Source organism: Octodon degus, unplaced genomic scaffold, assembly GCF_000260255.1.
Source record: "Octodon degus isolate 3935 unplaced genomic scaffold, OctDeg1.0 scaffold00021, whole genome shotgun sequence".
Taxonomy (NCBI): domain Eukaryota; kingdom Metazoa; phylum Chordata; class Mammalia; order Rodentia; family Octodontidae; genus Octodon; species Octodon degus.
In genome coordinates, this window is record NW_004524597.1 from 17,709,846 (window position 1) to 17,721,817 (window position 11,972).

Sequence of the window (11,972 nt, forward strand, 5' to 3'; positions counted from 1 at the left end):
AAAAAAGAAAGAAATGCCATCCACCCTGAAGACCGCATCCTGGAGATCAATAGGATCCCTGTCCACACACCCCAAGTGGAGGAGGTAGAGGATGCAATTAACCAGACTAGCCAGACACTTCAGCTCTTGATAGAACTGGATCCAGTCTCCCAGTGCCTGGATCAACTGCGGCTTGATGCCCAGTTCTCTCTCCACATACAGAATACCAGACATTCCCATACCCTCAGTACCCTGGATGCTAAGGAAAATCTGGAAGGGACACTGAGGAGATGTTCCCTGAAGCATAGTAATAGCATCTCCAAGTCCCTTGGCCCCAGCTCACCCAAGGAGCCCCTGCTGCTCAGCTGTGAGATCAGCTGCTCAGAGTCCCTCCGCTGTTCTACAAGCTACTCACAGCAGATCTTCCAGCCATGTGGCCTGATCCATGGGGAAGTCCTGGGAAAGGGCTTCTTTGGACAGGCCATCAAGGTGATATACAAAGCCACAGGCAAAGTGATGGTCATAAAGGAGTTAATTCGATGTGATAAAGAGACACAGAAGACTTTTCTGACTAAGGTGAAAGTGATGCGCAGCCTGGACCATCCCAATGTGCTCAAGTTCATTGGTGTGATATACAAAGACAAGAAGCTCAACCTGCTGACAGTACACTGGGCACACTGAAGGATTTCCTGCACAGTGCAGAACCATTCCCTTGCAGCAGAAGGTCAGGTTTGCCAAAGGCATCGTTTCTGGAATGGCTTATTTGCACGTCATGTGCATCATCCACTAGGATCTGAACTCACACAACTGCCTCATCAAGTTGGACAAGACTGTGGTGGTGATAGACTCATAGTGGAAGAGAAGAATTGGCCCCCAGTGGAGAAGGCTACCACTAAGAAATGCACCTTGCACAAGAGTGACTGCATGAAGAGGTATGTGGTACTGGGAAACCCTTACTGGATGGCTCCTGAAATGCTGAATTGAAAGAGCTACAAGACGGTGGATGTCTTCTCTTTTGAGATTGTCCTCTTTGAGATCATTTGATAAGTGTATGCAGATCCTGAATGCCTGCCCTGCACACTGGATTTTGGCCTCAATGTGAAGTTCTTTTGGGAGAAATTTGTCCCCACAGACTGTCCCCCCAGCCTTCTTTCCCTTTGCCGCTATCAGCTACAAACTGGAGCCTGAAAGCAGACCAACATTCTCAAAACTGGAGGACTCCTTTGAGGCTCTCTCTCTCTCTGTAACTGGGACAGCTAGGCATCCCACTGCCTGCAGAACTGGAGGAGCTGGACCACACTGTGAGCATGCAGTATGGCCTGAGCCGGGACTCATCCCCCTAACCCTGGCCTGGCCCCCTGCAGGGGGGCATTCTACAGCTAGCATTGCCCCCTCTGCACCCCATCCCAGGTCCATCCAGGTTTCCTGTGGATTGGTGGCTTGTTGAGAGGCAGAACAAGCCATCTCTACTACCTCCTCAGGAGGCGAGTGGGCACAGCACCAGGGAAACATATCTCCACAGGTTTTGGGGCCTGGTTGCTGTCTGCAAATCCAACACTTGCCTAAAAGCCGTGAAGATTTAAAAAAAAAAAAAAAAAAAGCCTGGACTCTGGGCTAGGAAGAATCTGTTACTTGGGACCACTTGGGAACTCCTTGGTCATGGATCCTTGGAGACTGATGTTTACACTAATATGACAAAGATCTGCTGAGCAGCATTCCAGGGTGTAGCTCCCTGTGGCCTCTGACGCCTCTGGTCCAGCTGTGTGCAAGAGGACTTCAAGTGGGAGTATGAACAAGAAAAAGACTGGTGGCCAGGTGGCTCTTGAAGGATGCAAAATGACAATGACTTTTCCCCCTTCCACTCCAGGTCCTGCTCTCCCTGGAGCAAAGTGAGGAAGTCAGTTTGGAAGAGTCCTTTAGTCAGTGCATGGTGGAACTGGCCAGGAGTCAGGGAAAGGGCTGGTTTCTGTTCACTTGCTAGGGGTGACTTAAGCCAGCCTAGGGACCGCATTAATGTGAAGAGGAGCTTCCATCTCATGTTCTCAAACTATACTACTGGAGACTGGCTGAGAACTTCTGAGTGACATCTGTATCTCCTACGCAGTCACAGCACAGTAAGAGGCTGGAGGCTGAGAAGAAAAGCTCTCCCCTACAGAAAGCCCATATCCTCTCGATGCTGTCACTCACACCTGATGGTCTCCTCAGTCAGAAGCCCAAGACATTTTACCTACATGGGTTTTGGAGGACAGTGTGGCTTGTCACTGGCCCAGGGTCTGAAGAAGAGAGTTTCTATAATCCCTTGATCTCATCCTTTAAGGCAGCCACTGCTTATCCTCAGGCTGCCTGGTCTGGACAGTGACTTAGATTGAAAAGAGACGGTTCCAAGGTCCCAGAGCTGAAATGCTGCGACACGCTTGAGCTGGGCCATCGACTTCTACCCTCTACCTTCCCTTGTTGGCTGGCCCAGCTCACATATCCTGGCTACAACTTCCTGAGCCATATTCCAGGGCCATGGGCATGGACAGCCCAGGGGGCACACTCCACCTTGGCTTCCAGATACCCAAGGACTCAGCAGCATGAGATTTGCCTCTTCCTACGTGTGAGCCTGAAACATATTTAACAAATCAAAAATGGACTTGAGGTACATAATTGCAATGTGTGGTGACTCTATGGGGGAGGGATGATCCAGGAGAATGGGTGCTGTTAATATCATCTTGTTGTGACTGTTGGGTGATATGTGAACTATTGTACATAGACCAGATGAGTTGGGGATGGAATGTCATCTCTGGCCAGAATTTGCTTGCTGTGTAGACTATACTTATGTGTGGAGTTGCAAGCTTGCTGTCAGGTTGAACGGTGGGACCTTCAGCTCTGGGACCTTGGAACCCAGCAACAGTATGGTGCAGCATCATATGACTGGTAGTGCTTTGGCTGTCCCCAGCAAGTGTTGGAACAGCGGCCCTGAGCTGGGCCACTAAGCAGACTAAATAAATTAAGCAGTTAACATAAAAAAGTACATTCTCTGAATTTACAAATAAGTTTATGCTTTGTAAGGGAAGTCATCAGTTTTAATGATAAAATAATATCAATATTATCTAAATAGTTTCAAAGTGAATTACAAATGGAGTTTAAGACTTCTTTGGTTTTGCATTCTTTGTATATGATTTGATAATCTTATATACCTTATTCTCCTTTGGTATGCTCTGTGAGCTATAGTTGATATAATTTCTTTACAGAAATATTTCTTTATAGCCTTAAAGATGGGCATAATCTGGTAGTACCGTTTATGAATTATCCCTTCTTGACTAAAAAAAAAAATCCTCTTTTTACATGTATATTGACTAAAGAGACAAAAATAACTTCAGAGTGGTAAATGTAGGTGTTGCCTAACATAGAGAGGGATTTATTGATGTTCTTATAAGTCAGTAATATTATCTCAACTTCATATTGTAAGCTTCTTTTTCAAGATTAAGTCCATCAAGCACTGTTATCACTTAATCAAGTGTCATAGTTTGGGGCTTTGCAAAGGGAACAATAAAATACGACACATTTTAAAGGATTATTTATAATAGACACCCAAAGAATCATATACAAAAAGAGAGTGCTGGAAATCTGTCCACACTGAAGACCAAAGAATCCAGCTGAGGGCCTGGATCCCACAGCAATGTCCTACATGAGCAGGAATCCAGCTGAAGACCCAGAGCTCCTAACAGTGCCTCCCATGAGTCCAACTGGAGGCCTAGAGCCCACAACAATGTCTCGAGCAGGCCCTCTTCATAGATCTGTGCTAGGAAGGCCTAAGGGTCAATGGTGGAAGCTAGAAAGTCTGTGCCAGTGGGATACAGGATCTGTGCCAGCAGGCTGAGGAATCTGAACTGGAGGCAGGAAGGGGCACTCAGGTAAGAACCATAGCTCCCCCAAAAAGTATGACAGGGAGCTTCAGCAACAGTGAAATTCCAAGCTCCTCCAATAATGGAGAAAGCTGAGTTCTGATCAGGAAAGCCAACATGACAAGCTTCTCCAGGAGACTGAGTTGTGCACCATCGTCCCCTCTTGAGCAAAGAAGCATGCTCAAGATGAAGACCTGAGCTCCCTGAAAGTGAACCATGGCCATTCTCAGTGACAACCAGGTTCTGAGCTCCTTCTCCAAAGAGAACAGCCAAGTTCATGAGGAAAGCCAGCATGAGAAGGCCTCCCTAGCAGAACAGCCCAAGAGAACCAACAGCTCCACAATAGTTCCCAACAGCTTTTCCAAACAGCTTCCCTAACAGCCTCCTAACAGCTTCTTCAGTTCTGCCTCTTCTGCTGCTGGCAGCAGTCCTCAAGTGGGCCTCCCACCCCTGGCACCACCCTAGTTCAGTTCAGCTAGGTAGAAAAAGTTGGCCACCAGTTAGCAACCACCAAACCAAATTAAGATTCAGTCGATTTCATTTAGAATTCTGGTTAGATACGGCTTAAGATCACAATAAGTAAATGAGCCCCCACAGGAGAACAGTCATTAATTGACTATGTGTCCTTAAGAAGATGTCTCTGGCAGAACCCTGGCTGCCTCAGCTGTAGAATAAGGGCCAGGTACTCTGTAAGATCCTTAACTGATCTAAAAGTTGTCATTCAAAATAAATAAATACCATTATTCAAAACATTCATTAATAAAAAGAACATAACAAACTACTTCCAGCCATGGCAGACTGACTATATTTTATTTATCAAGAACAAGTAGAATTGTATACATCTTTTAAAAATCTATTTTAAGGAACAAGAGTAGAATCAAGGCATTCAGGACAACAGAGAACAAGATCCTGGACTTAAAAACAAAAACTAAGAAGTTTATATAACCTGAAGGAATTTTCCATTTTGAATGGGCAATGGGGAAAAGATTGAAAGGTCAAGCAAACAGTGGCTGCTAGGAAGGACAAAAATAGAAAAGATTTCAGCAATCTAGTGGGACCAGGGAGATAAAACTGAAGTTCAGAGGTAAAAAAAAATTTTTTTTAATTTTTCTTAGTACATGTTTGCAGCACATGCCAATGAGTCCATTCACCATGGAGAGATGGTACTTGCTTGTATATTATACTTCATTCTGTTTTTGTCCCTTTCTCTCCCTTCCCTTTTCCTCCCTCTATCTTTACTTCCATTTTGCAAAAGATCTCTGTTTCCTATTATCTTTTATTTTGCTCTTTATTTTCTTTTTAAATTTATTTTTAAAAAATAACAGGTTTTAAAGACCAACACTACAGAAAAGTGAATCCCATAGTGTATTCTAGATACTGTACTTTAGCATACCTTTTTTTTTTTTTTTTTTTGCAATAGTAGGGAACTAGGGATTAAAGTGTCAAACATAGGGTCTCATTCATGTTAGGCAAGCATTCTACCACTGATTACACCTCTAGTCCTATACTCTATACTATTTTATAAGTAGCACACACATAGAGGAGAAAACCAGTAGAAATTTATATAGTACATTATGTTGGCATTCTCACATCTGTGGAAATATATAAATTAAAGTTTCAAGCTCACCAAGGCAGTGAGCCCTGGTAAAAACTCAGGGAGGGTAAGCCAGACATTGGCTACATTGAATCCCAGGTTTGAAAAATCTCATTTTTGCCTGAATGAATATGATGCACTCCTGCTCCAAACATCTACAAGACAGCAAAGAAAATGCTACTTGGAGAAAGATACAGCTGTCGAGATTCTCTTAATATTTTTATACACAACAACCATACTTCAGAAACTGAGCTAAACACAACAATAGGACCAAACAGAAAGTATAAATAAATACTATAAATTACTGGGTATAGAATTTTAAATAATTATATGCAATTAAAAATTATAAGACAAATTTATTGGACAGCAAAACAAAAAAGGTAGAATAGAGAGTTTCATCAGAGAACTAAAATTATGAAAAAATAAATAAAATTAAAATATGAAAAACTATAGTAACAGAAATTAAGAAAGTAATACATAAGCAATATAAAATACTATATAAGGTAATATGTAAGGTAATGGCAAAGCAGACATAGCTAAAGAAAGAAAATGTGTGATCTAGAAGTTAGGATAATAAATATCTAAACTAAAACAGAGATAAAAAGAATGGAAAATGCACCACGAAGCATAAGAGACATCTGGAAGAAGGCAGAGAGGCATAACTTACATCACACTGGAATCTTCAGAAAAATAATAATATGGAAGCATCATTTGTAGAGAGAACCAATAAGAATGTTTCAATGCTAATGCAAAACATCAAACCACAAATTCAACAAGCTCAGTGAACCTCACTCAAAATGAAAACAAAGCAAATCACAACCAGTTCATTTGCTCATAAACATGAAAAAGGCAAAAGAAAAGGCAAGAAGTAGGTATAGTCAACAATAATACCAAGAGAGAATTTTCAAATGAAAACAACCCAAATGAATAATGCACATTTTCATATGACAGATACCATTTAGAATGAGAGCACATTAACTACTACTATAGACCATCAACAAAAATGAATCTAACACATGTGATGTTGAACAAACAACACTGAAACTAGTCAGCATAGACTAGTTAACCCTTGCAAGTGGTTAAAATTGGAAAGAGACAAAAACTAGTCTCATGAATTGTTGGTAACATTCTGGTTCGTGACTGGGTAGAGATTAGAGGGGTACAAAAATCTATGGTAAGTTAATTTTTAAAATTATTTGTATATTTTCCTGTATGTGTGTTATACTGCAACAAAAGATTGCCTAAGCACATTGATCCGGTTTGTGTCTAGATGTCCCCCCAAAGCCTCATGCAGTCACGGGGCAGCTTCTAGAGTTTGTGATTGATTATTGTGGGTGTGGATGCTGCACCTGCCCTGGGTTAAGTAATTTGCCCTACAGTGTCAGGAGGGGAGAGAGGCTAGCTAGCCACCCGAGCTGCTGCCACTTCTCTGCTCTCTGCTCTTTGCCCCCACCATGAAAGGTTGCTCCCTGCCATGTGCCGCTCTGCCTTGCAGTCAGCTGAGTATGGACTGAAACATCCAGTAACTGTGAGCTAAATAAACCTTTCCTTCTTTCATTTTGAGTGTCAGGTATTTGTCCCAGCAAAGAAAGAAGAGTAACTTGAGACACACATAAACATTAATATATGACACCAGTCTTCAAATTGCAAGTGCATTTTAGAAAGGGTATATGCACAGCTTCTTTCCTTGTTTCTAGTCTGCTTAATATATCTTCCAATTAGCCCCTCTCTGTATCCAAAAGGCCCTAAGGAATGAGATGACCTCAGAAATAGAAGCTTAAGTTTATAATTTATAGTAGAGTATTATCTTCTTACAGCATAAGGCAATAAGAGCCAGACTGGAAACTTGATCTCATATAAGATATTTCTAAAGGGAACTGATTATTTTTTTAATGTATTTAGTACAGGGTCTCACTATACAGATTGGACTCCTAGTGATCCTCCTGTTTTTTACCCTCCCAAGTGCTGGAATTACAGGCACGTGCCACCATGCCCAGTCTCAATCTTCCTCTCAGTGTGCCCCAGGGGTGGAGCCAGCAAGGCCAGGATGAATCTGGTCTCTCTGTCTGCCTAAGCAGGCACTTTAATCCGCTGAGCTCTTTTAGAATATTTTGCTGAGTTAACACACCTATAATATTCAAATGACGGAACTAAACAAAAAAAGGGATACAGATGAATGTCCATTTTGTATCTGAGTATTCAAAATGGTTAGGATAGATATATAGTTACATTCTCTTAATGAATAGAGGGATTTGTCCTAATAGTGTTTGTAAATAGGATATCATGTCTGCATCTCGTACAGCAAATAACCACTAGGAAGCGAGTATGAAATGTGTTAATTATTGGAACTGTCTTATCAAGTTGATTTGAAACTGTCTCATTGCTATTTGTTTCTCAATAAAATTATGGAAAAAAAAATCCACTGAGTTATCTGGCTGGCCCAAGGGAACTGATTTTAAAGGTAAACAAGAATATAAGAGAAGGTTGGCCAGATAGCTCAGCGGACTAAAGCGCCTGCTTAAGCAAAGCTCAGTGGCCGGGATTCAATCCCCAGTGTGCCAAGTCAGCCCCACCCTCCGGGGCGCACTGAAACGGAGACTGAGATTGGGCATTGTGGCATGCACCTATAATCCCAGCACTTGGGAAACTAAAATAGGATCACTGCAAGTCCAATCTGAAACATTTATTGTGTAACAAAAAAGGAAAGATGCTAGTAAGGATGTATTAAGAAAGGAGTCGTTTAACACAATAGATCAAGAAAATATGTAAGAAGAAGGAATAGGCAGAGAAAGGTAAATGAGAAGAGAGGTGCATGCAAATAGGAGGGAACAACTTCTAACATTCTATACCACAGGGAACTGTAGTTGACTACAATTACTGTATATTTCAAAATAACTAGTGGAGAGGATTTTTAATAATCCTAATACAAAAAGGGGGAACGTGGGGGGGAAAGGAAGCAGGGGAGCACTTCCCTAGCACACACAAGGTTCCTGGGTGAAATCCTTACTATCATTAAAAAAGTTTTTTTTAAAGTTTGACATGGGACCAGGGAGATGGCTCAGTGGAATAAATGCTTCCCTGGCAAACACAAGGCTCTGAGTTCAATCCCTGGTCCTGCAAATAAATAAATAAATAAATAAATAAATAAATAAATAAATAAAGTTTGACACGATGGTCATGCTAATTACCCTTAGCCAATCTTTATATCTTATATACTTATACCAAGATGTCACACAGTACCCTATGCATAATCCTATCTTTAACCCCAGGGTAAGAAATCCTTTTGTGGAAAATTAATATTTAGCATTCACAGAACTTAAAAATAGGATGGACTATTCAAGCCATATTATACAAGTTCTATGAGAAATTCTGCATTTCTAAAGCAACTTTCAGGAAATCCATCAATCTCATGTAAAAGCTTTGGCAAAGCCCTTTCCAACCTCTTGCATATTTCACTTGGAACAAGAACAGAGCCTTTAAATTAAATTCCCACCACCACCATGAGTTTGCCTCAAACAATAAAATCAGTGCACAGTTTGTTATACAGACTCCTAATAAAACAATCTTACTGATTTGCAGTTGTTTCTCCTCTACTCATTTTCTTACAGGATCTCATATGCAGTGAAGGTAGTTTTAAAACACACTAAACAATGTTAGGAAACAGATACCTAGTCTGGGATCTACAGGTATTGAATACTTTTTGTGATTTTTGCAGACTCTGCTGAGCTTTAGGAAAGACAGTTTTTCTTGATAGAAATACATGTTTGAACTTACTGATCTTATATGACAATGGCCTTTTCTTCCTGTCATTTATGAATGAAGGTGCTTTGCTGCTTTTTGGAGAGTAAAGGTATCCTACAGTAAAGGAAAGCAATTGCCTTTTAGCCCACAGTAGGAGAAAAAGAAAGGGGGGAAAGATTAACAAAGGATGCTGTTTGGTCAAACCATGCTGCCTATTCTCCCCACCTTGCTGATGCTGACATACTGAGAAAAGGAATCAGTCAATAACACCACGTTGGGGGAGCTGGTAGGTTTGGTTTAGAAAGGCCGAGTGATTGTGCCTGCCAGTGGAAAGTAGCATTGGATGAAAACAAGCCAAGTAACTGATCCACACAAAGTGACAGGATTTAGATGATGGTTTTATAGATGGATAAGGGGGGAAAATCAGTACTATGGCCACTTTAAATATTATATGAACATTTCAAATGTATCAACACTCAAATCTTGGTTAGCTTTAGCAACTGGAATCTGGAACTTACAGTTAAAGCTAATAGATAACATTATACAGCAAACGAAAACAAAGACCTTGCTGATTTGGGTTCAGGATAAAGATGATCTGAATAATAAGATTTGATTAGATAGAGTTGTGCTACCATAAGTACATATAGTAACTAGAACTTCTCTAATGGTTTTCATGGCTAGAGGAGGGGCTATACGGTAGCGATAGCAATAGCACTCCCAGTTTTATAAACCAATAAATGCAGACTTAAACAAGTTCAGTAAATGGTATGCGATGACACAACTACAGCAAGGATTCTACCACATTCTGCTCATAAATTCTTATTAACACGGTTAATTCCTTATATTCTAATATTTCCAAAGAATTTGTGAATGTTTACTAAGTACTTTATTCATCTTACAATCTTTTTTAGCCTCTTAGTTTGTATAATAAAACTTCCTAAAAGACAGATACAAGGTAATCTCAGCTCAAGCAATTCTATTTTTTCTCATTGGTACTGGGGATTGAACTCAGGGCCTCTGCACTGAATGAGCTATATCCTAAGTCATTTTTATTTTGAGACAGGTTCTCATTGAGTTGCCAAATTGCCCAAGCTGGGCTTGAACTCACAGTCCTCATACCTCACACTCCCACAGTGCTGGAATTTGAGGGTGCACTATAACACTCAGCTTTATAATAAATTCTAAATAAGACTCTTACAGTGAACTAACTAATTAATGAAGTTTTAGCAGTGACTGAAATGGTTAAAAAAATTAGAAAACTGTTGGTATTCTCACCTGTCAGGAAAGACTAAAAGGCACACTCTAACTTCCCTTCAGAAACCAGTGGACACCCACTTGATGAGTCCACAGAAGAATACAGATCAGAAATAATTCAGGGGTGATTTCTTTGGGATGTGATTTCTTATGGAAAGAGAACTTTGAGATTCATATGTGTTTTATGATAATTAGAGAAAAGTGCTTTTATTGGGAAGAATAAGAGATTCTGATTACTGCTTCAAAAACAGATTGTTTTCAGTGAGCTAAAATTGAAACTAAGGATTCCTAATTTGGATCATCTGTATGGGATGGATGGAAAGGACATTGTTTTTGCAATCTATTCTAATCAGATTTTAATTGTTCTAACCCACAATGACATAAAATTAAACAAACCTTAATGGTACCCTTACAAAATTAAAATGGACTGCAGGAAATAATCATTTGTCATTTTCTTTTACAAAATTATCTTCTTAAAAATTGGACACACGGTAGATCTCATTTCATTCAGGATTACTTGTTTGTATACCAAAAGATCTAGCAAAACAAATTTTACATTGTTTTTGAAAATCATGATTCTAACAGTTTCTAGCTAAATAATCATGCAAAATCATCCATCCTCATTTAAACCTCATTTCTACATCTATAAGATAAGAAAAAAATAGAACTAATTTGTTTTAGTTCCTCCAATATGATATTCAGAATAAGTAAGTCCAAAGTTAAGAATCAAGTAGGTACAAGTTTATCCAGGAGCTGTTCTGTCAGGATCAGCAGAGTGACCAACACCACCTTATCCACAAAAACCATACTGCAGCCCCTGAGGTTGTTACTAGAACCTCTAGGATAATATCACTCACACTTCTGACTACATAGTGATGCTACAGTCTCCAACATGTTAGATTCTATCTGTTTCTGACTCTTCTAATTTTTTTCCATAATTTTATTGATAAACAAATAGCAATGAGACAGTTTCAAACCAAAATGGTAGGACAGATTCAATAACACATTTCATACATTCTTCCTAGTGGTTAATTGCTGTACAAGATGTGGACATGGTATCCTATTTACAAACACTATTAGGACAAATCCCTCTATTCATTAAGAGAATGTAACTATATATCTATCCTAATCATTTTGAATACACAGATACAAAATGGACATACATCTGTATCCCCTTTTTCTGTTAAGTTCCGTTATTTGAATATTATAGGTGTGTAAACTCAGCAAAATATTCTAAAAGAGCCCAGTAGTCCATAATAGTATTGGGTCTTCCACTTCACTGGCAATGGCAGAAATTGTTGACCTGAGTCCCCTACAGCTCAACATAACAGCATGGCTTTACTTCTTATATTCATATTTATACTTTTCTGCTGGATGGTTAAGACCAAGGTAAAGTAGGACCTATGGCAACAAGAGTTGTAGCTTTTGGGTCTGAGAAGGTCAGTGAAATTCCCTCAGGATTTATCCTAAGATCCTGTACCACAGATTGTAGAACCTTTGTCAGTGTCAGCCAT

General features: G+C 40.0%; 1 protein-coding gene and 1 pseudogene across 4 annotated transcripts in view; one reads left to right on the forward strand and one right to left on the reverse strand.

The window, feature by feature from the left end:
* The window catches only part of LOC105741727, a 3,613-nt pseudogene extending 2,291 nt beyond the window's left edge, over nucleotides 1–1,322 (forward strand).
* Nucleotides 1–11,972, reverse strand: part of Ttc28 (tetratricopeptide repeat domain 28) — an 818,517-nt gene that overhangs the window by 289,397 nt on the left and 517,148 nt on the right. The gene's annotated exons all lie outside the window — the stretch shown is intronic.